We start from the raw sequence: 26,804 nt of genomic DNA, 5'->3' as shown, positions 1-26,804 counted from the left end.
TACACACTCACTCTCAGCATTTTAGGCAGAACCACTGACCAAAACCACAAGAGTTCCAGGCTTTGCTGAGTCTTACCTTGTGTAATCCAAGCCTGTCAGCAGGATCCATGTCTGCATTCACATTCAGTCTCTATGCAATCAGCAGCATAATGGCCAAGTCCTGCTTTGAATGTCTCAATAAATGATGTATTCATTATCTGTGCCCAAGCTCCTGGGAGAGGAGATGGCAGTGGGAAGCACAGATTGCTGAGTGTGATTTTTAAAAGCCCTTACCACAACTGCAGCACAGTGGCATGGTCCTGGATCCAAGCATGCAGAGAAGATCCTGGATGGGTCTGGCACACTGGAGCTGCAATCCTACAAACCTGAACCTTTATCATGTATCCCCTGTGCTGCCCAGGCATGACAATAAATGGCTTTTCCCGGTACAATTATCCATCTCCTTTTTATAAATTCATAAAAATTACATCAAAATGTAATAGATTTCTAACTACACAGGAAAAGTCCCACTCATTCAGCCCTTGCACCTCAGGGTTTTAATGTGCCTCTCTGGGACTATATGGCTCTTGTTAACACAGTTTGGGGCCCTTGTTAACTTAGTTACAGTCTTACACTTAATTCCATTTAATTAATTCTTAATTTCAACTCTGTTTTCAAAGTATGGAATACAGGTTCCAACCTATCCTTACCAAGGCATTAAGCCAGTTTTAAGATCTGACGATTTGTTAAATCCGTGATGCTGCTATCTATTCCAGTAGACAAAAGCCCGTGGTTATCAATAAGAAGTTTCTGGGCTCTGTACTCTCCAACATAACTAGCTGGCTCATGAGCATGGACTCAAAAGATAAGGACTTTTGCAGTCTGGCAGTCTCCTGGGTTTTGCAGGTGTTCTTTATTTTTTTGGCTCGGTTTAAGTCATGCTTGGCTTTTTATGTTGATATTTTTTTCCTTGATCTTGGAAAATGGCCCTCAGCAAAGGACACCCTGCCACCTTTATTCAGAGTGCCTGCACTGAGTTCATTTATTTGAGAGAGTTAGAGTCCTCTGAAAAGTCACCTTCATTGTCCTTATGGTGGACCCCAAAAGAGATGTAGACAGAAGGAAAAGAGATGTGAAAAACAGTTTGTTTCTTCTCAGAAGATATCTACATCAGATTCCTACTCCATTTCTTTGGACTATGCAAGAGGGACACCCTTAGGACAGACTGCCCCGCCAGAGGCACTGGGGAGATTCCCACAGCAGTGGTGTCTGAGCTACAGCTGGATGGATGCACCATGCCAAGTCCTGCTGGGACTCCAGCTAGCAAAGAACAGGTGATGTACTGGCACAATTGAAAAGATACTTTTGGGCTTAGTTCCAGCAGACACAAATTAATTCCCCCAGAGCAACTCAAAACTGAGACAGCACATCAGTTCCCAAACAGAACTAAGAGCTTTACCCACTCTTTCCATTTTTTCTTTTTTAAAAAGTATAAACACAATCAAAATATCAAAAGGAGTACAACAAACACACATTTTACCAAAAGCAGCATAGCAAATAAATGACATCATCCAGTCATCAGAATGTGTGCACGTGTGCACGTGTAAGCCAACCACATACACTTGTTTTTGCTAGGTTGCTAAATGAAATAGCATAGGCCAAGTCTAGCAGAAGGAGATTTCTTTCTTCCCTTACATGTTAAGCTGTCAGAGTTTAAGAAAAAATAATTCCATATGATGACATCTGACTCTTCTATTTGAAATAATACATTACAAAGAATTTATCAGACTTCATCCTGGATTTGGTTTAGGTTTCATTTTCCTTCTTTTTTTTCTTTTTCTTTAAGACTTAGGACAAAGCCAAATGCTGCTGAGTCTTAGGTTTAAAAAAATGAAAATGTCAGGGTTGAGAGTGAAGTCCATGTCTATTGCAAAGTTACAGAACTGGAGGGCAGAAAAGAAATGTAAAAGAGCAGTGTAGAAACAATATATTGAAGAAGAAACACCAAACATCTCCTTAAAAGACTACTCCACAAAAAAGAGCTGCTGTCTCTTTGTCTATAAAGCAGAAAGCCCTGCCTTGGCTACATGTGAATTTCATTACAACCCATTTATGTTATCAGCTGAAATTGCATCAGCCCTGCAGAATGCATAGCTCAGGGATTAAGAATGGGTTTAATTGTGCTTCTTATAAGACAGATATGCTGGAATGAATTAATGAGAAAATTTGTTTAGTGTCCTCTATCTAGTTTCCACTGACATGTATCGTAGAAACAGGTCATGGAAAAAGAATTGAACAACCAGGAGATCTGGTTATCACTGCATGTGAGAAAGAATTTCTCTGAACAAGATTTTCACATGTTGCTGAGCAGTAATGGAAAATACATACTGCATCAGCCACACTGGACTAAAGCATACAAATGACAAACTGTGCATTACCAGATTTCTGTGCTTCAGTAAAAAACTCCCTGTCAGCATCATGAAAAGATGGTTCATCCAAGGCACTAGCCTTAAAATCAGATGACATCCGTGATCCCACCCACCACTGCAAACATCCTTTCTCCTAAGCCACCAACAAATGTTACTAGTGCCACAGCAGATTAAATTGAGCTTAAATGTCACAGGCGACATTTCTCATGCTGCTGCATACCTCTGCTCCAACTGATTTTTTTTTTCCACTTGCTCACTCTAAAAGGTATTAGAGCACAAGCTTTATTGCAGCTCCCTAGAAACTGTAGTTAAAGTACCAAGGTTAATTCAAAGTTTTCAGACTTCTTTGAAAAACAATGCATGGCAGATGTCATAAAGAATTTTTAAACTTTGATTTTCCCTATGAGTAATCCACTGTCTTACTCATATGTCTCAAGTTTCTACCTTAGTAAGAATCCTCATGTGTAGCAGGTGCATCACATATGTGCAGAATATAAAATAATTCCTTTGTCACTGAAAACAAAAACAAGCATTAACGTTGAGGCCATATTAATGATCTTTTGTTGCTCCATGAGAGAAGTTCCTTTTGCCTGTTAGAGGAGGATCATGATTTCAGCTGGCGTGGTGGGTAAAGCTCAGCCCTGTGCATCTTGAAGCCAAATTGCTTAAAGTCATTTGCAGAGCTCCCTCTTCATTGTGCCTCCCCCCAAAGCACTGTGCTGCTCACATGAAAATGCCCCAAATGGTCCTCAGGAAAGGGCATGCGACAGATTTTAATGAGATAAGTGACTTGGAAACAAGGCTTGGAGCTAAAATACAGCTACTGGGAAATAGTGTCTGCGTTATATTGCGCTTCGTCCCCCCACCTCGCCTCCCAGTCTAACATCCTGCAGGACTGAGATCAGTTTTTCCACCTTTGGCAATGTTTTTGGTTGATTTTTTTGTTTGCCTTGGGGAGATGAGGTTGTCTGGGCTTTGCTTTTTAATTTCCTGCATACAGTTATTCAACTGGCCAAATTCTGTCTTCTTCCAGAATTTGAAAACATTCTGGAAGAAGTTTTTACCAATGTTCTTACTAGTGTCATGCTAGTGACTTCAGTATCAAGAGGAAGAAAGGGGATGTGCAGGAAACCATGAGATCTGAGAAGCTGCCAAACCCTAGGAATAGGAAACTTCAAGTACTTGTGTGCACAGGGGCCAAAGAGCTCAAAGGAAAAAACAAAAAGAAAGCAACAATTTCTTAGAGCTGAGAAGCTTCCACCCCTACAGGTGTGAAGCACATGAGCAAAAGAGTGAAATCCAGTGGCAGCCACAACTGAACTCATAATAGCCCGTTTGAGTAGAGCCAGCCCACAGCAAAGCCCACGTCACCACACCTTCCTTTGCTGCTTCTGGTTGCTGGAGGGAAACTTCTTCAGGCTGATCCCCACCAGCTGCAGTGCTGCAGTCAGAGCCTTGCCTGCTGTGTGGATGCACCAAAGGTTTAGCAGATTCTGTCCAATTAACACATCTCAGATGCACCTCTCACTCCCAGTCCTGCTGTTAAATTCTTATCTAGGCTCTCATCACCTCATGTCTCAATTACTCCAACATCCTTTTCCTGGCCACTGACAAACTCACTCATGCCCTGATGGTGTATTGATCCACAATGCTGCTGCAGAGATCATCCGCCAGCCTGGCTTTCTTTTCACTCATCTTCCTGGCTCCTCTTCCTTTTCATATCAAACAATCAACTGGCCTTCACTTTCAAGGACTCTTCCACCTTATTGCTCATTCATAAAGGTCAACTCTCACACCTGAACAGTCCACAGCTCCTGCTTCTACTCATCACTTGCCAACTTTGTAGTATCTCTTGAGACTCTATGCCACATTTGTGAAAAATGTGAAACACTACTTTGTTGCAGCCCCTCAACCTGTCCCTAGGAATGCCTTCTGACCAAAAAAAAATTTTGCCAACAGATACACTTGAACAGAGCTCTAGTTGCTGTCTGTGATCTCCTTTTCTTAAAGCTAATTTTACAAGACAGGACACGTACAACATCAGAAACTCAGAGAAACACCCCATGAAGTCTCTTCCCAAAGTAACCAGGAACAGACTGAGATATGATGACCCACAACATTTAATCTGAAAATGGAGCTGTTTCAGATGGTTGCAAACTTTTCTTTGTCTGTTTGTACAGCACCTACCAGCATCTTTTCCTTGCCTGTGGCTGACAACCCACAGTAATGCAGCAGACAACCTCCAACAGGTCTCTGATGGGTTGTTATAAAAGAAGCTAATACAGGAACTAATCAGCCATGAATGAATGAAGGATAATGTCATAGATGAAAAATGGGCAGGATACAGGAAAAAAGGAGTAATGTTTAATTGATAGCTTCCATCTTGGAAAAAAATAATTAACAGTTCCTTTGAGATTTCCTCTTGTCTTTTGACATTTCATAAATATATGACAGAAGAGAAAAGCATGTGTGTGGGGAGAACTGCAAGACAGTGAAAGCTGCAGATAACATTTATTTATCAGCTGAGGGCGTTTGAGAAAATTCTAGAGAGACCTAAACTAAGGTAGCATACTAAAACCAGAAATTTCAAGCAACAATTACTTGAGGACACAGCCTGTGCCAACACACATTATGTGGTCACGCATTAAGTGGGTCAGCTTTCAGACCAGGGAAAGTGCTTGTTCCCCTCTATTCAGCCCTCATGAGGCCACATCTGGAATGATGTGTCCAGCTTTGAGGCTCAAAGTGCAAGAGTGATATTGGCAGAGATCAACTATGACAGCAGGAGGTGGAGCACTTGGCACATCAGGAGAGGCTAAAGGAGCTGGGTTAGAGCAAGGGTGAAGCCACACCCTCTTGGAGTCCACAGTGAAAAGATGAAAGCCAGCAATCACAAGTTGTACCAAGGGAAATTACAGCTGGACACAGAAAATTTCCTCTCTAATGAGAGTGATGCAGCCCTGACATAAGGGCCTAGAAGGGCTGTGGAATCACCATTCTTGGATAGTTTCAGAATTCAATGGGACATTGCCCTGAGGGACCTAAACTAATTTTGAAGCCATCTCTGCTTTACTGCAGCATTGGACAAGATGCTCAAGATGTACTTTCTCTCCACACCAGGCCAGATGGGTAAATACAAACCCCCATCATACAGAATTAAGATAAAAAAATTTTAAAATTATTTAGATTTTCTGAAATTTCTTTAAATTTCTTAAATTTCTTTTAATTTTCTGAAGCTTTCAGGCTGCACCATAATAAGATATATTTTCTAATTATTAAATCAAGTAAGTCTGAAGCATTCAATTGTTTTGTCCTTTGTGTATCTGACCATGTCCAGCTCTGGGCTCTCCAGAGACATGGACTTGCTGGAGTGTGTCCAGATAAAGGCCAGAAAGATGATGATGGTAGTGGAGCACCTAGCTTGTGAGAGGAGCTGGAACTCTTCAGTCTAGAGAAGAATAACCTCAAGGGGATCTTATATCCATGTGCATAAATATCTGAGGCAGGTAAAGCAAACAGTGCCAGACTCTTCTTAGTGGCGCCCAGAAATAGGATAAGAAGCAAAGGGCACAGACTGAAACACAGGAAATTCTGCCTGAATACAAACAAACAAACAAACAAACAAACAAACAAACAAACAAACAAACAAACAAACACTTTTCTACTATATGTGTGGTTGAACACTGGCATAGGTAGCTCAGAGAGGTCACACAGTCTTCATCCTTGCAGATATACAAAACCTGACTGGACACAGCCCTGTTATGAGCAGAGGGGCTGGAATACATGATCTCAGAGGTGCTTCCAGCCTCCTCCATCAGATTCTGTGATTTTCCTACTATATATATTAGAAAATGAGACTGTGAAGATTATATGACTGCAAGATATTTAGAAATAGGAATATAAAAAACCTTTGAAATGAAACCTAATGGGAAATTTCTTAATTCCTTTCTGACCTCCTTCACCCTTTTTCTCAGCTACTTTTACAGCCGGTTTAGAATGCAAAGACACCCAAATTATGTGTCAGTTCCTGTGCTCCTACAAAAGTCCCTTCCTTTTCGCCTCTCCAGATAGTTGTGTGAGGTTCAGCCTGGGCAGGCAGACATCTGTGATTCTGAAAAATTTCCCACCAGCAGGATTCCCAAAGATGTGGACAACATAATAACAGAGAACCTTTCATGGCCCATTCACCATCATGCAGCTTTCTGCCTCCCCCTTTCCTGTAACATCAGCCACTCACATGGAAAAACAGCATTCAAAGAATATAAGTTCAAATAAATATACATTTGCAGATTCAAGGTCAGAACAGTGTTCTCTGCCACCTCTCCATCCTCTCCTGCAACGTTCTTCATCCGCCAGGAAAAAAACATGGTAAGATTAAACATGTCTGAGTTAGTAGATTATGATAGGAAATACTGTCTTATCTTCTGCTTTTCAGCAACACACATTACAAATTGTCTGGCAGCTATTCACTCATTCACTCTCTCTGTAAATAGCTATTCAGTAAAACTTGATGGAGCTGTACGAGTCACCAAGTCTTACTGAGATTTTCCGCACACAACCACCCAGTTGGAAAATCGGAAAGTCTCAAGGGCAAATTGCACGTGGGCAAGGAGAGGCAGCTGGGCCCTCCAAAAGATCTGCTGAGTTTTGTCCAAGTAAAATTCACCTACTTGCCTGGTGTGTGTGTTTTCATTATTGCTATGTGGCCTGAGGTGACTGGTGAATCTGCACTGCTGACACAGACACCAGCTCTGCATCTCCCACACCGCTGTGCGGCAGAGCAGGTCGGGACCGCGCCGAGGGAGGGATGTGCAGCTCCGCTCGTAAAACCCTGGCTCTGGTCCAGTCCTGCAAAAGCTCCTTGACCATCGCTGGGAATGCTGACACCTCTGAGACTGACAGAAAAAACTCAGCATTTTGCTGGCTTTCATACAGAGGAGTAATTTGTCCCAAATCCCAGAACCTGGAGCTATCTCTGGTGTATTTGGTTTGATTAGAGAATGTGTTAATTATGGTAATAATGCAACTAATATGGCTTAGAGAAGCAAGTCTCAAATAGTGCTTATGATTTCCTGCTTTTCCTTTGCATGCTGCCCAAACAGAGGGTTGATTAGAAATCAGCATAAATTAAGGTATTTAGGTGTTTAATTTTTTTTAAGTGACCATTTACATTTCACATCTCCGCAATTTCTTCTCTTTTGTGCAGATAAGCTTTTTGTACCTGGAAAAGGGGATAAAATAATCTGACACCTGCAATTTTCTGAAGCTTTTCAGGCTGCACCATAATTACATATATTTTCTAATTATTAAATCAAAATTTGAGAAAAGATCTCTTATGATAGGGTGGAAAAAACCTGGATGGCTAAAATTATCTGTCACTTTTTAAAATAATAGAGTTGTTCCCTCTTTCTTAAATCACTGTTCCGTGCTGCTGACCCAAAAGTGACATCTACTGTCTTTTCTGCCTGTGAATCTCACCTTCAAGAAACAATTTTTTTGTCAAGTTTTTTCTCACTTTTCCACTCCCATCTGCTTTTCTGTGTAGCCAGAGAAAGAGGTGGAAGACAGTTATTATACTTACAGCAGAGAGAAAGAAATTGTGTGTGTATTCACTGCCAACAAACACAAAGCCCCATTGTAGACAGAACAGGACCACAAAAAGATCTCATCCTAGAAAAAGAGGCATTGTCATCATGATCCCTTGCATGTCCCTGTGAGGCTGGGACTCAGAAAACATACAATTGACACTATTTCCTGGTGTTTGAAAGGGTAGGAACTGGCAAAAAACCTACAGGAATTTAGAATTTATGTTCAGGCAGTGCAAGGGTGCAAAATATGGTAAGAGTGAGAAAAATAGCAATTCAGACTCTCAGGAAATGATAACTCCCCCAGCAGAACAATGCATTTCTTAAGCACCAACATCCACTGGCTTCTTCCTTTTTAGCCTATAAATCTTGCCAACCACCCTGACCCACTGAGACCTTTGATGGAAATACAGTAATTTAATTCCAACGTAATCCATTCTTTAATGATAGAGCATGCAGGAAAAGCTTACATGGGCTTGCCTGTACATGTAATTAGTAGATCAGAAGAATAAAACAATTAATTTGTCTCTGACCAATTCAAGGAGATAAATGTTTATTTAATCCAAATTAAAATGTTTCTTATTTATTACTTCTTCTAGCCCAAACCCTGGTATATCATTAGAGCTGGGCAAAAAGCAATATTCACATCCCACAAAAGCATGCTGATTAGAAGAGAACCAAAGGAATCTGCATTGGGGTGAAATTACTGATTTCTGAATTGTTCAAGATTTTTTCAAAGAACCTTTTGCTGAAGTCAGCAACCTGCCAGTTGCCACTGCACATCTCAGGTGAGTGGTGTGCACTCCAGTACAAATTAGCCAGAGTTCCCAGGACAAACACTCATGGGTTGTGACCAGAAATTCCACCCTGGATTAGATAGATCTTTCCACAATGGAAAGCAGCTGGTATGTTTTCCCACCTCTTTTTCCTTTCCTCTGAGGAAAACATCTGTTTCTAACGAACCTAGAGGTGAATGAAGCTCCCATCTGGCTGAGAGGACCAGGCAGCTGCGATTATGTCAGGCAGTGCAAAACTGTTCCCCTCACTGGGCAGTGCTGAATGGGAACGCTGAAGCAAAGTCCTTCTGGAACATCATAGAGGCATGTCATAACTGATGGCAGTGAGGATTTTCTCTGATGAGAAACTTCCTCCTCGCAATGACCAGCTCTAAAAGTCATCTCTAAATGCTAAGAGATAAAACTGTGCTGTTGGGAGTTACAGTCTCTTCACCTTGCATGAATACTAAATTTGTTCTTCTTCCAGGAAAAAGAAAAGAGGAGAAAAAAATACCACACCATATCAGTAATTAAAGCATTATGTTGGGAATCTGTGTTATACATTCCAGGAATTTTAGAACTGGCGTGAATGGCAGGCAAAGAACAAGAGAGATAATGATTGCAAAGGCAAAACCTTGTTTAAAAAAATAAATTTATACATAGCATATCTGAATGCAAAAAGGCTTTGCCAATGCTTTGCATGGAAACCCCAGTGAAGGTGAAATGCAAAGAAATATCTTTTAGTCATTTTGGGGAGCCGTTGACAGGTAAGATTTCCTGTAAAAGGGATGACAACATTGACCTTTAGAAAATTATCACCAGATAGCAGAACAAAGCTTTCCTCTGTTTATCCTTGGGGGACTGGGAGCTGCACACAGACAGGATGCCAAAACAAGACAAAAAACGCTTGGTATTTTTCAGTGTGCTGGAGAGCTACATGCACCATGAGACAATCAAATTTGAAATAAACCTTTAGGAACTCAGAAATAACATGCTCATTAAATGTCCTGATTTTTACAAGCACCAGCACTCTGGGCAGAACCCTGCCCATAGAAAGGGCTCCATTAATTCCTGTTAATGGGGTTGCCTCTCTCCAAAGGTGATTTTTAGGCAGACTGAAAAATTAAAAGGGAGATTTGTCCCCTGACACCAGGAACCTTCGCTGACTGCACACAAAGAAACTGGGAGAGGAGTGTCCTAAAATTACACCCTGTGGCAGCCTCTTTTAACAATAGGCAGGTAGGCATATGGATTTCAGGAGAATTGTTTTAATTACTCGTGCAGACTCTATGGATGAATTAACAATTTCCTGTTATGCTCTCTGTAGCTCCAGCAATCCTCATGGCCATTAAGCCTCAGACTCTGAAGCAACATCAGCCAAGCACCCCTTACCAGAAAGGAATGGTGAAGTCCCAGCTCAGATGGGGAGGGCACAAAGGATCTCTGACACCTGGCTACCTGACTACTGAAAGGAAAGAAATTCTTAAAAGCATTCTCATTTAACTACCTTGCCCCTTTTCTTTGTAAAATACATAGAGTGTACTTCTAAAGAGTTAGAATTCCCTTTCCTTTTTTATTCCATTTGATGAGAGGCTTGTCTAAACCTTCCCTTTACAGAAGCATGGCAGAAACTAGTTGCTGTGTGCACTGCTACCAGTGACCCCTTGTGGAAGCAGATTATCTTCTCCTGGTTCATAAATCTACCTGTCAGCCCTACCTGGAGAGCGGACAACTCATCAGTATGGATTACTGAAACCACTTGCTGCAGAAATAAAGCTACAGCAAGATAGATTAAAAAATAAAACAAAGATTCCCCTTGGGATGTGACAACTCCTTAACCTCAGCCTCAGAAAAAAATACAACCTTGAAACGGAGAACAGTGATCTGTAGAACCAGATGCTTGGAAGAAAAACATAGAAAAATGGCAAAGGAGCTTCAGCAATGATGCTTGATCCAATCTGGTTCAGGGCACAGGTTTACTTTACGGCTCATATTTATCACAGTCAACAAAGCTGAAACTGTACATTCCAAGGTTGCATCTATATTTCAAATTACAAATCCCTATGGTTAGAGGATTTAAAATTCCACCATAAAATCTTGGTCAACATGATCACAGGCCAAGGGCACTTTTCTTCCTTTCATATAATAATGAAATATTTTGCTTATGACATTGGTGACTTGTAAGTGGATTTAAAATAAAAACCTCAGAAAGAAGGAAAAAAAAAACCCAACAAACCACTCAGGACTGATTTCCAATGTCATCTACATATTTCAAGAAGCTTACCCAAATGTTTGTTAGAAAAAACAACTTTGGTCCATGATATCGTGCAGTGGCTGGCAACAAAGATTATTTACATCAGGTTAAAAGCTTTTTAAATTTAGCACTTATTTTTCTTTGGTTCCTGCACAGTGAATTTGCCACATTAGAATTCACAGCACAATGCTCCATGATTCCCTAATGGAGAAATTCATCTGATCCTGCTCAGGTAGCAGGACAAAAACCAATTAAAAAGCCAACTCTTCTGGAAGAACAAGAAATTTATGAAGACAAAGGTTGGTCCAGGTATGTGGTCTGGGCATGTCTAGTTGGCCCTCCCTGTCCACCTAAAGCAGGTGAGTAGAGAAGCTCAGCCCCTACTCTTCTTTTCAAATCACAGGAATTAATCCATGCTCAACTTGACATTTCCCCAGCAGTACATGTCCAAAGGCACATAAAAATGAAATTTTAGAGTATTAATTAGCCAAGAACGGCTAAATAGCTCCAAGGCTGTCCATGCTATGTCAGCACAAATCCACTGCCTTCTTCTCGTTAGCTCACCTGAGTCAGCATTACAGTCTGTATCATTACAGACAATCTCAAATTTCTTGACCTTTTCAGTTGTGTGATAATGTTGATATAAACCTAAAGGAACTGTCATTTCTCTTTCTGAAACCTTTTTTCTCCTTGGATTGCAGGACCCTGAATCACAGTTGCCTAAGAGAAAATGACACCTGAATCCAGCCTGATGTATGCAGGAACATCTTCTGTTATATCCAAAGATAAGCATGTTGCTGATAGAAGGCTGATATATTTCAAGTTTAGCTTCAAAACCTAAACCACTGTTTTTTTTCTATACTCTTCCACCTAAAGTTTCAATAGACGTTTTGAAAACAGTTTCTCTTTTAAATATGTATTGGTATTGTTTGGACTGTTTTCAACATCCATTGTAAGGAGCTCCCAAACACCAGTAAATTAATGCCTGGGTTAAGTAATTGTTTGGCCTCATTTGACAGAACTGGAGTAGACCAGGGTTAAACCCCTTACGAGGGGCCTCATGAAAATACTGAACTGGAAAGTGTAACCAAATGCTGCTGAGCTCCTCTAACTCCTATTTATATGTTATTAGCATCTCTGCAAAAATCCTAAGCACAAATACTCCTGAATGACAGTATTTAATGACTGGTGATCATGCAGAGAGCTGGGACATAAATTAACTCATCAGGGAAAGTTACAGTGAGAATCAGATGTGTACTGGCTGCTGTGTTACCAGTCCAAAGTATGTTCTTTTCCCCAATAAAGAAAAGCCAAAGCATTTTTCTGTTCCACTAAGGAACCAGCTACCCAAAGTGCTTTCATTTACGGGGGGGGTGATGCTGTGCACAGATCACATTGTGTCTATAGATATTTGCCTGTAGACATTAGTTTGCTGAATTTTCAGTAATGATACCTGTTTGCCACTATAAAAATATAAGTGACACCTTCCAGGTTGTTTCCTTTTAAAAAAATAAAGGTAATTGAAAAACCTCACTTAGCATATTTTTATCACCTTTGTTTAACCTCATTTTCAAGTGGCTGACCTAAAATTCAGATCAAGTCCAAAATAAAAGGCCTCTGGCAGAAATGTTTGTAATGTATGTCACACAAAAGAAGGAACATACAAGCTAACAATGGCAGAACAGAGCTCAACAAGATGCCCTTGTTTTGAAAATTTCATCCCTAATACACACTGATGCACTTTTATCTCATCCTTTTTAAGGGATCCAATCTTACAAAGCCTTCCTCTTAAACACAGTCTGAGAAGTTCATAGGAAAAGACTCTGAATATAAAGATACCTTATGAGCAGAAGTTTGCAAGATGGGATGTTTATATATTACGAGTTCAACCTATAATCACAGCACTACTCATCTGATTTTTCCTAACTCCTATGCCTACACTACCCAACCAGGACAACCTGGTACGTGATGGGAGGGACACCCCACACCAGCACATCTCACACTCAGAATTCCTCCCTCAGAGGCCACTCCTGGACAGATTTATTGGTGCCCAGCAGTACTTTGCACCAGCATGAGTGGGGCATATTGTGTGTCGAGGAACACCACCACGTGAGCACAGCTGTGAGAAAGCAGCTCCAGGTGGGAACGCTGAGCGTCCTTACTGAGATCTGCACTACCAGGGATTAAGGTCAGTAAGCAATGCATTAAAGTCAGTGCTGCCAGCCCCATGGGGCAAATGTCCTGTCTAAAAGCCTTCATGGCTGCCTGAGTCCATCTGAAATAAAAGAAGCAAGCAAAGAAAAACAATCATTTTTTCACTACAAGGGAAACAAAGTAATCTCTCCATGTCAATTCTGAATGGTAGAGAATAAACTCATTTTACCTGAATGTGAGCAGCACCTCCAGACTTCCCTACGGTTCTCTCCCCATTACTTACAGCATATAAAAAGGGCAATTTAACTGAAGGAGTTTATATTTGGGGCTTTTTTCAGCACTGTTTCCAGAAACTAGCAGATGTCGGTTAATGATCTTTAGACATTAGATCATAAACCACACTCATTTCAAACACTGCAATCCTAGTGATTATTTGTATATCATTAAGCAATATTCTCAGAATGAGCTCAGTGTATCTCCTTATTCTTGCATTTAAATATTCCTTATTGTTTTATTTAAATGTGAAAACATTGGAGAACCTTTTATATTTTTTAATTTACTGACTACAGGCAAGTTTCTTTCCTTCCTTTCATTCCCTCTTCTCAGCAAAGCAATATACAAGCACAGTGCCATTACAAAGTGCAACATTTCTTCAACTTCACAACACACTGGCACAAAGCAGATGACATTTGTCCACACTGAAGCTCTGGATGAGCATTAGAACTGAATTTTATGAATTTCCTTCTTCATCGAGTTACAAAGCCACGGGTCCTCACAAGGGGAGCGCTTGTTTTAAACTCCAAAAATAGAACAAGATTGTTTATTTGAAAGCAAAGATAGATGGGCTTGAGTCAGACTAGCATGAGTATACCTGGGTATGCATATATTTAGTAAGTAAAGAGACTGTCAGTATTTTCAAACACACAGAATCTGCGCAGCTACATAAATATAAATATAGATATATGTATGGAGACAGCAAGTCCCACGTGCACCTATGCATGCATATCTGCCTGTATATGCCCAGCTGTGCACAGATATTTATAACTGCATACATATATAACAACATGTGTTAAACAGTATAATACATATTAAGACATAGACATATACATATACGAAGTAATATTCTCTTTCATAACATGAACTCAGATTCAGTTTTATCTAAATATCTACTTTAAATATTAGTTAGGCCTCTGATTTCACTAGAACCACACTTTAAAAATTAATTACATAATATATGCTGAAAATGCCTAGATACATGACAGATAAATTAGTTTCATTTGAAAACGTGTAGAGTATGAAAGAAATTAATTTAATAAACATTGTCGCTCTCATCCTGCAAATGCACATATAAGTCCCAGTGAGTTTAGTTGTGATAACTAAAATTATTCATGGGCAAAAGAGTTTGCAGATCAAGGCTATATATGCGATTTGGTTGTTACATTATGTTAATTTTCGGATCTACTATTTCACCATAAAATCTGACAAGGCAGAGTCATTTATGAGACATAAATATAGAGAATTGAATTATAGGGAGTCCTCTACATACATAACAAGATCAATTATTAATTAACATTCAGAGATATGTTGCTGTAGAGAAATTTCTTAAGGGTGTCTATTGACAATGCTGGTCATGGGCTGGGATCCTTTGCATTCCCTCCATATGGGCCACGGTGATTTAAACACAGCACCTGGATACAACCTATCCCCTTTTTGCACTTACTGCAAAGGGGATCCCCTTTCCCCTTGTCCCCCCCATCTCTGTTACAGCCTGTAATGTGGCTGGAACAAGGCCCAGCCATAGATCACATTACCCTGCTTAAAGGAAGATAAAATCTCACCCCTGACTGCTGCTGTAATTCAGGTTCGGAGCTACCTTTCTGCTGATCAGATCCTGTGCTGGTGCAGTCAGCAGAGCTCTGCTGACAGTAATGGAGCTGTACAGATCTACACCTGTAAAAGACCCACCTCCTGCACACAAATTACATCCAGACCAGCAGCAACCTGGCTGGACCTGTAGGATAGACCTCAGCTTATTCAGATAATCTAAAAAAATTGGGATTGAGTTTGAGCATGCTATCCAGACATTCTCAGCAATATATTCTTTCCTCTGAGGGAATCACAGGGGGTAACTCATCCCACATACCATACCAGTGTGGGTTCATCTCATTGATCTGTAGACACCTCCCTCTGATCTAGTCACTCACAGCTCCCTTCACTGTTAACAGAAAGAAACACTTCTAGGGTGTGATGAATCTGATTTATTTTGCCTGTCTATTTAAAGCTGAGATGATTCTTGTCCTAGAAATGCCTGTTTGTCTCACTGGCTATGCAGGGTGACTAGCCCTCATGTAGGTGACAAAAGTCCTCTCACCTATGTGACAGCTTCACCAGCAACAGTGCTCACACTTAGTAAAATATAACACAAGTGCCAAATCTTAACTAAAACCAAATCTTCAACAGACTAATACATGCATATTTCAAGATACAGATCCTAATGCAAGACAATAACACTCTTCTACTCTGTGCCTTCTGGCCAGAGTTTCAGAAGTATGGAATTGCACAGGAGAAAGTGACATTTGTGAACAGCAGCAAAACTTGCTCTGTGTTCTGTTTTCAGCAGTCTTCACTGGAGGGAATTTTTTAAAGGACTACAAAAAACTGATTTCTCATAATCTTCCCTCCGCAGCCAAAGTCTTTCTGATCCTGAAATAGCCAGAAATTAGCTCTAACTGTGAAGCATAAAAATTAACATGTGTTAACACAAGTCTACTAATGTGTTTTCACTGTTTTAAGTTTGCAGCACAAGTCTACAGATGCACCAACAGGGCAAAATGGGATAAATCAGGATGCCCCAGTAAGATTAGATATAGGAAACTGTTTTTCAAAGTACTGTATCCACAAACACAAGCAGCCTAATGGAGGCACTAATCCACAGCTGATCAGGCCACCTCCACCTCCATTTGGCTTCATTTTGCTGAACCCTTAAAAGCCTTGTCCCATATTTTCCATGGAGCTGTCGCCTATTCCCTTTCAGCATTTGAAGTTACTATAGAAATGATGCATTTTCCTAGGTGGTTAATAAAAACTACAAAAGGAATTAGCTCCCGATGGGTTACAAAATTGATGCCTTCCCCACCACCTTGGAGGCATTAACATTAGAAAGCTTTCTCAAGAAAGAGGAGGTTAGAATAGATGACAGAGAATACAGTGGAAAACACCAATGTAATGTAAGCATAAATGCCATTAATAAATCGCAGGCCCAGCACATAACTCCACATAGCAATTCCCAGAAAGATTGTCCTAATCGATAATAAATACATAACTCCTCTGAATTTGCTAATTTGCTTTTGAGCAGTATGGACCCACTCCCTAATTTCAAAGCTGTCCTCTAACTCTTTGTGCTATGTAAAGTACACATTTGGACATGCTGAATTCTCTAATTAGTCTATAAATACTTGACTTTTACCCACTGCTTTGGTAAGTGTGATAATTGCTGGGGAAAGGCCAAAGCATTTATGGTCAATCAGATGATGAGGAAAGGAATATGGCCCTTTCAGCGAGTAAAATGCAAGGCATTCTGTGGCAAAGCAGAAGCTATTAGCAGGATCAATATTTCTCCTAGTACCTTAATAAATCATTATATCAAAGAACAGTTGCAGGATGAAGAAAACCTCATTCTACCAACAAGGATGCTTCCAAATCAACAAATAAAACATCATTTAAATTACAAAGACCTAATTGGTGTACAAAGGCAAACGGCAAGCATAGAATACAGCCTCTGATGCTAGGCATGTAAACATTTTAAATCATTAGTGAAGGAAGAAAAGCAGAAAGACAAAGAAACAGCTATGCTAAGAGCTCTCCACGCATAATTTGCAAATTGGTAAATATGCATGAATCCACCACACCGTAGCTGACTGATGGCACCGTGTTTGGTGTAGATATCATAGGTGGCAGAAAGAGAAGAGCACCTGGAAAACAGGATGGCCTTTGATATCTTTATTATTGACAGAAAAGGAATCCCTCTGCTGTTATTTGCACTAAGCCTTTTTCCTCTTCCCCTCCTTATTGAGCAAAGAACCAGCTAAGATTTGTAAACATTAGAATGAGTGAAGGGAAGAAATATTCTTATGGCTACTTTCAAGTGAGGAAATGTGTCCTCTCAGCAGACATTGCCCATCTCCGCTTACCCAATACAGCCATCATCACACGTACCCACAGAGCCCTCTCAGCCACGTGACATAAATTAGAGTTTTGTCCAAGAAACGACAGGGGGGCCATGATCATGTCCTGCACAGTAGGTAACCTTCCTACACATACGTGTGCATTTATATGTGTACACATATAGGGCAGCAAGGAGAAAAAAATGCTCAGTGTTGTAAACCTACATGTTGCTATGGAGCACACTTCTGCACTGCTTGTGAGCTGCCACCAGCACCTTTTTTTTACAAATGCCAACTCATAGCACTTATGTTTTATAGTGCAACCTTTCGATATAATAGAGAAATTACCTAACCTAGCGGGGAAAGAGCCACTAGAGTAACAACCCCTTGGGTTCCACCGGGAGAAGAATGTAATACACTGTTGTAAGCAGCATTTGGGTTTTGTTTCAGTAATCTGGTTTTAGTTCTTTATTGAAGGAATATTACAAAAAAACACGTTTCTCAGTTGTTGAATCACTACTTTTGATTCCTGTCACAGCTTTGGAAGCTTGTTCCTAAGTTATTTGGAGGCAAAATTGCTGCCTTTGTGAAGAAGAATCAACTGTTGCAGGAATTTCATTGTGGAATTCGACATGGGTACTCTTTGGTTTCCAAGCTCATATTTTATAAGCTTCTAATTCCATAGATGTGATACTTAAAAAGGTCAATTGTCATATGTCTGGAAAGCTGACAAGAAAGTAAACAATGCCAAACAGGAAGGGAGAATGAGCATCCTGTTGCTACATGGTAACTCCTCACCCCACTTTGAAAAGCAGACACAGAGTTTTGGCCATATGGCAATAGAACTTACAGGGCTCTGGCCATCTGCATTTCCACCATATGACCAGCTCCTTCAGTTAAATAAATATAAAAATGGACAGTGCTTAAACTTTTCATGCTCTGAACTCTCAATAGAGATGTATTTATTTTCTCAAACTGTAATTTATCGGAAAGAAAAATGGATCAGTCTCTCCATAAGTTACGCCTCTAATCAGTGTGTTGGCTGATCCTCCTGTTGTAGAAAAAATATCAATCCTGCTTTATAGAGCATAATGTACAAACTTTAGTAGTAAGGAAACTGCTGTATTTTATACACTTAACTGCCTATAAGCATCCCAAGAGTTCTCCCTCTCTTCCTGGGGAGATCACGTGTTCCTCAACTCATCTCATGCCTACTAACACACATCAACGTAATTTCTCTGGTAGCATCCCAGGACTAATTCACAAAACAATTGGAAATACCCTTTTTGCCAGCATCCCAATGCATTACTTTTTGCTTGGCATGTATCAGCTTTGTGGACTGTAAACCTCTGGAGGCAGGGTTTACTCCTATTTGTTGATGTCCTTAGTGGCCTAAAGGCATTATCAGCTTTATTCATCAAATTATCAGCAGCTGAGGGGATCACTGGGAGCACGACCCAAACTTCAGCCACCACGTCCAACGGGATCACAGGGGGAAGGCTAATGAAGTCCATGTGCCCTTTCAATTCTATTACCATAAAAGTCTTTGTTTTTCCAGTACAGTAAAAAGACAGACTAGTTCTTCAAATAAATAACCAAGAGTAATTGGGATGGTAGTAAATGGATTCAGCAAAGATTCAGGATTTTCTTATTCTAGTCAGCCTGAACAATTAATTAACAGCTTCCTTCTTTGTCATTAATTTTGTTGCCATAGTAGCCTCTGTAAGTGGTTTCTAACAAACAAGGAAGATTTATCTGTCACACTCTAAATCGATCAGAAAATGAATGATTTCACATTCATTTTTGTTTGATAATGATGGGTAAAGAACAGTGAATCATTACAACAGGATTCTCAGAGAAGCATAGATTGTCTGTTATCTTAAAAAGCCATCCTAAAGAACAGGCCCAGAGATTAAAAGTGAAGTGCCATTTCTATGTAAACAAAATCCTGTCTCCATTAAGAAATGACAACAATTTATAAATAATACATAGAAAAAAGTTTCTAGAATTTTTTAAAAATCCAATTAAGTATATTTTGCTTGGATAGAAACACTTTCATGCATTTTTTTTTTTTTTGCTCCAAATTCACAGCTGGTGAGAAACCATGGAGAAAAACATTGTAAGAGAATTTTCCTAAAGAACAGAGTTAAAATTAATGAGTTTAAACGAAGGAAGCTTTTTTTACTTTAAGTTGCTTGGATTGTAAAAAGAACAGCAATCCACAAGGGAGAAAATGGGAGAGGGGGTAGGTACATGTCTGCAAACTAAATTCAGACTAAGTTCTGGCCATCATCATGTGCCAGGGGTTTGGACATGTTTAGAGAACTACAGGCTGCAACCTGCAAATTGGATCAATATGTTTCTTGCCTGATAAATTCCAGGAGGGAGATAACGGGTGCATTATTGGAAAAGATTGTTGTTACCTTTCTTCTAGAGGACAAGGTGACAGATTCTCTTAAAGCGGTAACGGCTCTTTGCTTTTTCACCAAACAATGCTTTGAAAAGGAATGTCGTTTCAAATCTTGTCCAATCTACAACCTGTCTCAGCTGGAGTAGGGACCAGAGAAGAGTTGGCAACAAAGTCAAATGACTCCGATTTTCTTGATTAAGAAGCTAGTAATAATCCCAAGGGCAAAATGCTCCAGTCACATCAGTCAACTCTTTCCATGAAGGAAAACAAAAAAACATGAAGACAATGGGACTTATGTTCCTCATTATGCTTGTCATTTTCTGCAGCCAAGCTGCAGTGGCCTTGAATATTTTGTCATGCTACTGATACCCAAAGTAATTGACTCAGCTACAGACTATAACACAGTTAAATCTTATTGAGATCAAATTTCTTCATTCTTTATCTCACCTCTTGGAAGACCAAAAGTGAAAATTTTTGGTCATCTCCCATATGAACAAGGAGTATGAACAACAAAGTACTGGGGAGATCACGCAGTCATGAAAGTTGAGATGCCAAAAATACAGAAGAACACCAAGACATCAAGAACATGCAAAATTTTCAATTTTCATCCATCCATTTTCATCCAAAACCATTTCCATCAGTTTAAAAATTCACTTTTTTTATGGCTCAGTTTCTCTCCTGGGACCAGTTCCTATATGCTACCAAACTGTGGAGATAAAACAAGTAGAAATAAGGGGACTAAGGAGCAGGAATTTGCCTCTGGTAACAGCACTGCACTGATATAAAGTTCTCAATGTTGGTGAGTAGCACAGAGCCTTGTTTCTGACCCATTCCCCCCTCCACCACATCCCCCCAGCTGCCCTAGCTCAATCATTTGCCTGGCCCTACCCAAAACCATACCAGGGTCATTAAAAAAAATCTTTTTAAAAAATGTTTCTTTTAAACATGAATCATTTCTCAGTTCCCACTTACAAAGAATCTGCTGAGCCTTTAAGCTCTGCCAAAGGGAGGGCAGCCTCTGGTGATGAGTGTGGAAATGAGAGCTGGAAGGCAGCATGTTCCCAGATCAGATCTGTGTAATACACTATTGAAATAATATAAAAATGCAGCCTAAGCACAAAGAGCAAGTCTGATTCTCTTTCACTGTGGTTATTTTTAACTGAACCTCTGCCTGTCCATCTATTACACCTTTCCTGGCAGAACAGGGGCAGTAGCAAATCTGAACCCACTTTTGAGCCAGCATAAAAGTTGGAGAGAAGTCACAAGAGGTAATTTCATTACTGGAAGTTTAATGAAAACCAGCAGCCGGACGGTGAAGCTGCACACAAATTGCTGCCTAGGGAGAGGAAGGCAGACAGAGCAGCCAACATGAGCTGTGCCTGGGAGCAGCCCATGGATGGGCAGGTGTGGGCAGCCCTGCCAGCTGGCACCGATACGCTCACCCACAGGGACCTGAGGGGCAGCTGGAAACTGAGGCAGGACGTTTAAGGGACAGGGGACACTAATCCTTTGGAGGAGACTTCTCTGCTCACAGAGTACTTTGTTTCCAGAGCTCTGTGGTGCTTTAAATGTTGTGCAAAGTCTAGCATAGCAGGTGCCTGCATGGTGTGGGTGATGACACCAGCCTGCTGAGTGTTTGTTCTGTTCTGGGTTGGAGACAACTGGAAGCCACATAAACTCACCAGCAGTGCTGAGGCCAAGTTGAGTCAGAGCTAATGAACCCTGCCAATCATGGCAATTTATTAGCTTGTACTCAGCATCTTCCTGACTGTGATACACAGCTTCTGGTTGGCTTGGAAAATGGACAGAGGGAACTTCTCCACTGTGTAGAGGTAAACCCTTAGCTGTGGGCGTATGGACTCCAACTGAGCACCCAAATCCTGGTAGACTGAAACAAAAAGCAAGGATTTTAGCTTTGGGGAAAATTCTGCAGAGGGCAGTACAAGTGGAGAGCTAAGGAAGTGAGGAAAAGCCTCTGAACAAGACACAGGCTGTTAAGCTAAAACCCTCCACTTTGATTTAGGCTGCACAGTCTTAAGCACATCATGCATTCAGTGGTGAGACCATCAGCAGTCAAGTGAATCTTTAGAATATGCAGTGAAACACCTCCAAAGAAACAAAACACTGTTATGGAGGGCATCTATGTTGATTTGTGGAGATTTTTACTACTTTAAGACCTTAAAATACTATATTGCAGTTGGCTATCAAACATAGGCTTTTTTTTCTGAAAGCCCATGCTGTGGCACTGCAAGCTGCCTGCTGACTGTATGGCTCTTGACAAACTTCCTAAACAGAAATCCCAACTCACTTCAACCTACACACAGAGCTACAGAGGTGGAAAAATCAAAGATGCATTAATGGTGGAAGGACTGCAGGAGTGACTATTACAGAATCTGGAGGCAAAGGCCTCTAGTATTAAAGGGGAATGTTCCTGGAAGGATTATAGAAAAATCAGAGGCTCAAAATGCTTCATGCCCCAGAACACGAGAACAACCAGATATTTCTGTATATCTACACTTCATTGGGAACAGATAGGGCATTTGATTGATCTCACTCATGTGTGACAGACACAAAAGCCTGACAGTTCTGCAGAACTTTGGCCAGGATTTCAGAAACTTTGCTGAATAGCTCACACAATCTTCCAAAAAGAAAAAAAAAATAAAAGAAAAAAATAACAACAAAACAAACAAACAAACCAGCAAAAGAAAGGAATACTAGACAATGACATAAGAACTCATTGCAGAATAAACTACGTTTTTAATCTGTCACTCTGTAGTCATCTCCTCTCTCGTCTCCCGTGGTCGCTTTGTCACCTCAAAAGAGTAAAAAAGCTGGGTGAAGAGAGAAACACTCAGGATGTTTTCATGGACTGACAGAAATACAGAACATCATGATTAACTAAAGTGAATTAGTAGCCCTAAAACTTTGAAGAATGGCATTATGAAGCAATTAAGTCTCCTTTAAGCAAAACACATTATATCAGTCTATATATATATATATGCCATATTTCAGAGTCAGCCCTCTCCTAGATTTAACACTTGACCTTTGTGCTCAAGATCTTGGTCCCTCTGAAATGTTTTCTTTTATTCTCTTTGGTGCAGGTTCTTGTTTCAATTGGGTCAGGTCAGGTTTTGTCTAAGACTGTAAGAATAGGGACATCTGTGTGCAACCTGTCAAGTACTGTCATTACTACCTTCAACTGCTCTTGTAATTCTAGTGCCTCTGTGAAGTCCCATATTATGAAAATTGCCTTTCAATGCCCTTCATCTAGTCTGTGCAACATTTCTATGTACTTTTGTTGGGGGCTGTAAAAATAGGAAAATTTCCTAAAAAAACCACTAAGTGCAATAGTGAGAAACCACTACTGGCAAGAGGGAGAAGAGACATGGTTTGCCACACATCAGGAGGAAAAGCTATTTGCAGGATCAGTGATGATCAGAGAGCCACAGAAGTGAACACTGAAGACAAAGGAATAGCAATTCAGTTCATAAAAGAAAAAATAGATTAGAAAGAACTGAGATAAGTTAAAATTTTTCAAATTGTCTGGGTCTTAAAAATTTCACCCTAGAATACATATATCACTGACTGAGAAAATCTTAGAGCTGCTAGCAATTAACTTTGGGAGGTGAGGTCAGGAACAGTTAACTTAGTAAACACTCAGTGGAAAATAACCAAATAGGCTTTTCTTGCTGTGCAAGACCTGAGGTTAGCCAGCAGAGCACAAGCTTCAACAGTCACTGTCACATATGTGTGAATATTAGATTGGAAATATAAAGGAGAATGTTATCTACAAGACACAAGAGGGAATTCTCCTTTATTACTTTGTTTTGAAAAGAGTTCAACCATAATCTTAGGTGAAGTATTGGATGCCACATTTTAAGGAGGATGTAACCGACTGACAGTGAGTACTCTTAAAAACATGACAACAATTTGAAGGAATAATGCAAAGAAGACAAAACTTGGGGAAACATGACAAAATACACTGAAAATTTCAAATATGGTTGCAGAACAAAGGGAACAACCTATTCTTCTTCACTGCAGGTAGAAGTAACTCACATGTTAAGAAAAGAAAAGAAAAAAAGCATTTTTCTAATTGTAAGGAAAATTAGGCATTGGAATTAATTGCTCAGAGAATCTCCATCAGTGGAGGCCCTCAGAAATGGGTCAGCCACAGCTCCAATGGGAAGTGTCAGTACAACTGATAAAGCTGCAGCAGGACCCTCAAGCTACTTCCTAATTTTCTAGGATAGTTCTAGGAAAAAAACCTGTGGTTACTTAGGTGAAGAACATTTTTTTTTTTAGTTCTAGGATATTCTGAGCAGTAGTATATATTATCTTTTCCTTGGTTAACTTTTAATAGTGTTTTGAAGGCTCTTAAAGAGTAGCTTGACCCAACATATTTTTTCATCATGTACTTTTATTTTTGCTGTTTGAGCAAAGTTGGTCAGGATTCCTCAGATTCTCATAACACTTCTTGAACTCAATATTCAGTGGTCTCTTGGAGGTTCATTTCTGAATGTGGGATCAATGACATTACGTAGGAACACATTATTTCCTGAATGGTTGCCTAGAGCCAATTTTGGGTAATTTCTTCCACATAGTCAACCAACCATAATAAAGTTGACATGGTTTCCTTCAAGTTTTGTTTTTTGATTCTGGTCAGTTTTTAAACTTATGGAACCTAGTAGTCACTTTCTCTGTATTTTCCCTTTTCTGAAGTGATAATTGAGCCTAGAAACCTGAGTAATTCTGGGGCAGTATATCTTGGGACTCCCAATCCCAGAAGTGCTGTATGTGCTACACTTCAGCCCAGAAAGAAGGCTAGAACTTTACCAAAATCAAGACTTTGCCTTGACGATCTTGATTTGACTTTGCTCAGTTTTGAGTTCTGAAGATAAACAAAGCTTGGTCCTAATTGGTCCTAAGCTGGTGTCAAAGAGTTTTTTACAAGGCTGACAGAAAGGAGCTGAACACTTATTACAGGCAGTTTCTAATGCTGATAGCACTGTGAATATATGAATTGCATGATCAAACTCACCATCATTCAGGAATTATGTGGCCAGTAGCACTAGGGTAGTGACCACCCCCCTGCATTCAGCACTGTTGAGGGCACACCTCAAGTGCTGTGTTCAGTTCAGGACCCCTCAGGTGCTGACACGTCCAGAGAAGAGCAAGGAAGACGGTGAAGGTTCTAGAGCACAAGTCTTATGAGGAGTGGCTGAGAAAGCTGGGTTTGTTTGTCCTGGAGGAGGCTCAGGGAGATCTTATTGCTCTCTACAACTTCCTGAAAGGAGAGTGTACTGAGGTGGGGTCAACCTCTTCTCCCAAATAACGACAGGACAAGAGGAAATGGCCTGAAGTTGCACCAGGGGAGGTTTAGTTTGGATATTAGAGGAAATCTCCTTATTAGAAGAGTTGTCAAGTATTGGAATCGGTTGCCCAGAGAAAACAGTGGAGTCACCGTCTCTGAAGGTAGTTAAAAGACGTGTAGATGTGGCACTTAGGGACATGGTTTAGTGGTGGACTCAGCAGTGCTGGGATAAAGGGTTGGACTTGATGATCTTAAAGGTCTTTTTTGACCTAAGATTCTAAGATTTTATTATTTGCTCTCATATAAACTAATTAAAAAAAAAATCCTTTAATGTTTTCTACTTGAACAGATCGCCTTTTTTCTACTTTAGCTAAAAAGTAGGAGAAAAGGACATAACCATGCCAGCATTGTTCTGTGCTGTGGTGGAAAAAATAAAGGTTTGTTTTTTAACTATTCGTTTTGGTTGGTGCTTGGCCATATGAACGGACCTTGTTTTTTAAGTAATATCTCTTCAAGTTTCACAGCTGTTTCTGGAGACTTGAACAGTAGTGGTGACAGTGGATTTCTCCTCTCAGCTGGAGAAGATGTTTTAACATCCTTTCAGAAGTAAAATCAATTCATATCTTTCTGTATATGGCAACAGACTCTCACTGGAGCTGGAGCTTATGACTTTTATCTTATTGTGGCACCTGCTTCGGTCAAGGGGATTACTCCTCCGGGAAGGTATCAATACTGATGGTGTTCAGTTGAACAGCTGTCCTCTCTCTCCTATTATTATTATTATTCATGACATGTGATTGAGTCTTCTGAGGGCCTTAGGGATACAAAACTTAGCAGTTCTTTGCAGACTTTCTTTTAGAGGGACCTAATGGACAATTATTGTTTCTGAAATGTGCTACGGCCACCATTTCACCTCATCTATTGTTCAGCTACTTCTGTGCAGGCAGAATGCAGGCAATGAAAAGGTGCAAGATCTGCCATTATCCATATGCTGAGAGCCATCAGTTGCACACTTAGTGGTTCTCCAACAGTGTCATTCATTACCCAGTATCATACTGAGAGAATTTAACAGAAGAGAGAGAAGGCACTAGCAGTGACTCCATTTACACATAGCTGAGGCATAATATAGATTGGGGTCATTTTAGCTGAGGGTGTAGCTCTATAATTAATTATTGAACTTTTAAATTCTGGGCTTATTTTACATAATTTTTATTATCTGAAAATTATTCTTAATGCTGGCACTTGTATCAAGAATTTCGCAACACATGGAAGGATGAAGACAGAAAAAAAAGTATTTTAAATGGGACCTATAAGATCTGAAAATGCGTATTCTTAAAAATAGATGAACAACCTAAATCAGCTACAATGTAAAGTCACTTTTCCTTCTAAAATCTGAAGGATTACCATAAAGAACTGTTCTCTAGCTTCACTATAAATAAGATACCAAAGGGCTTCCTATGGAGCAAATAGAGCATAATGTGGATTTTAGAAATACCCAAGCGTTGTATAGGTCTGGAAGAGACTACATGGGTTGGCACTGAAATATTCCTCACTGGAGGACATCTCTGTCTGATTATCTAGACAACTTCTGCTCTTGCTGGTAGTAAAGGCAAATGAGCCAAATTATCTTTGGTGTCCCTAAGATGTTCTTGACCATTGACACTAAAGATCTCCCTTCTTTTTATGTTATGCCTCAGGAATTAAGATAGGCAAAGATTATCATCAAAGTGCCACTTTGAAGCA

The 26,804-nt window shown here is 40.1% G+C and overlaps 1 protein-coding gene across 6 annotated transcripts in view; it reads right to left on the bottom strand.

Annotated features, from left to right (window-relative positions):
• ENOX1 (ecto-NOX disulfide-thiol exchanger 1) overlaps positions 1–26,804 on the bottom strand; it is a 362,795-nt gene that overhangs the window by 213,709 nt on the left and 122,282 nt on the right. The gene's annotated exons all lie outside the window — the stretch shown is intronic.

Source organism: Catharus ustulatus, chromosome 2 (assembly GCF_009819885.2).
Source record: "Catharus ustulatus isolate bCatUst1 chromosome 2, bCatUst1.pri.v2, whole genome shotgun sequence".
Classification (NCBI taxonomy): domain Eukaryota; kingdom Metazoa; phylum Chordata; class Aves; order Passeriformes; family Turdidae; genus Catharus; species Catharus ustulatus.
Note: the sequence above shows the minus strand (reverse complement) of the source record. Positions and strands in the feature narration are given on the sequence as shown.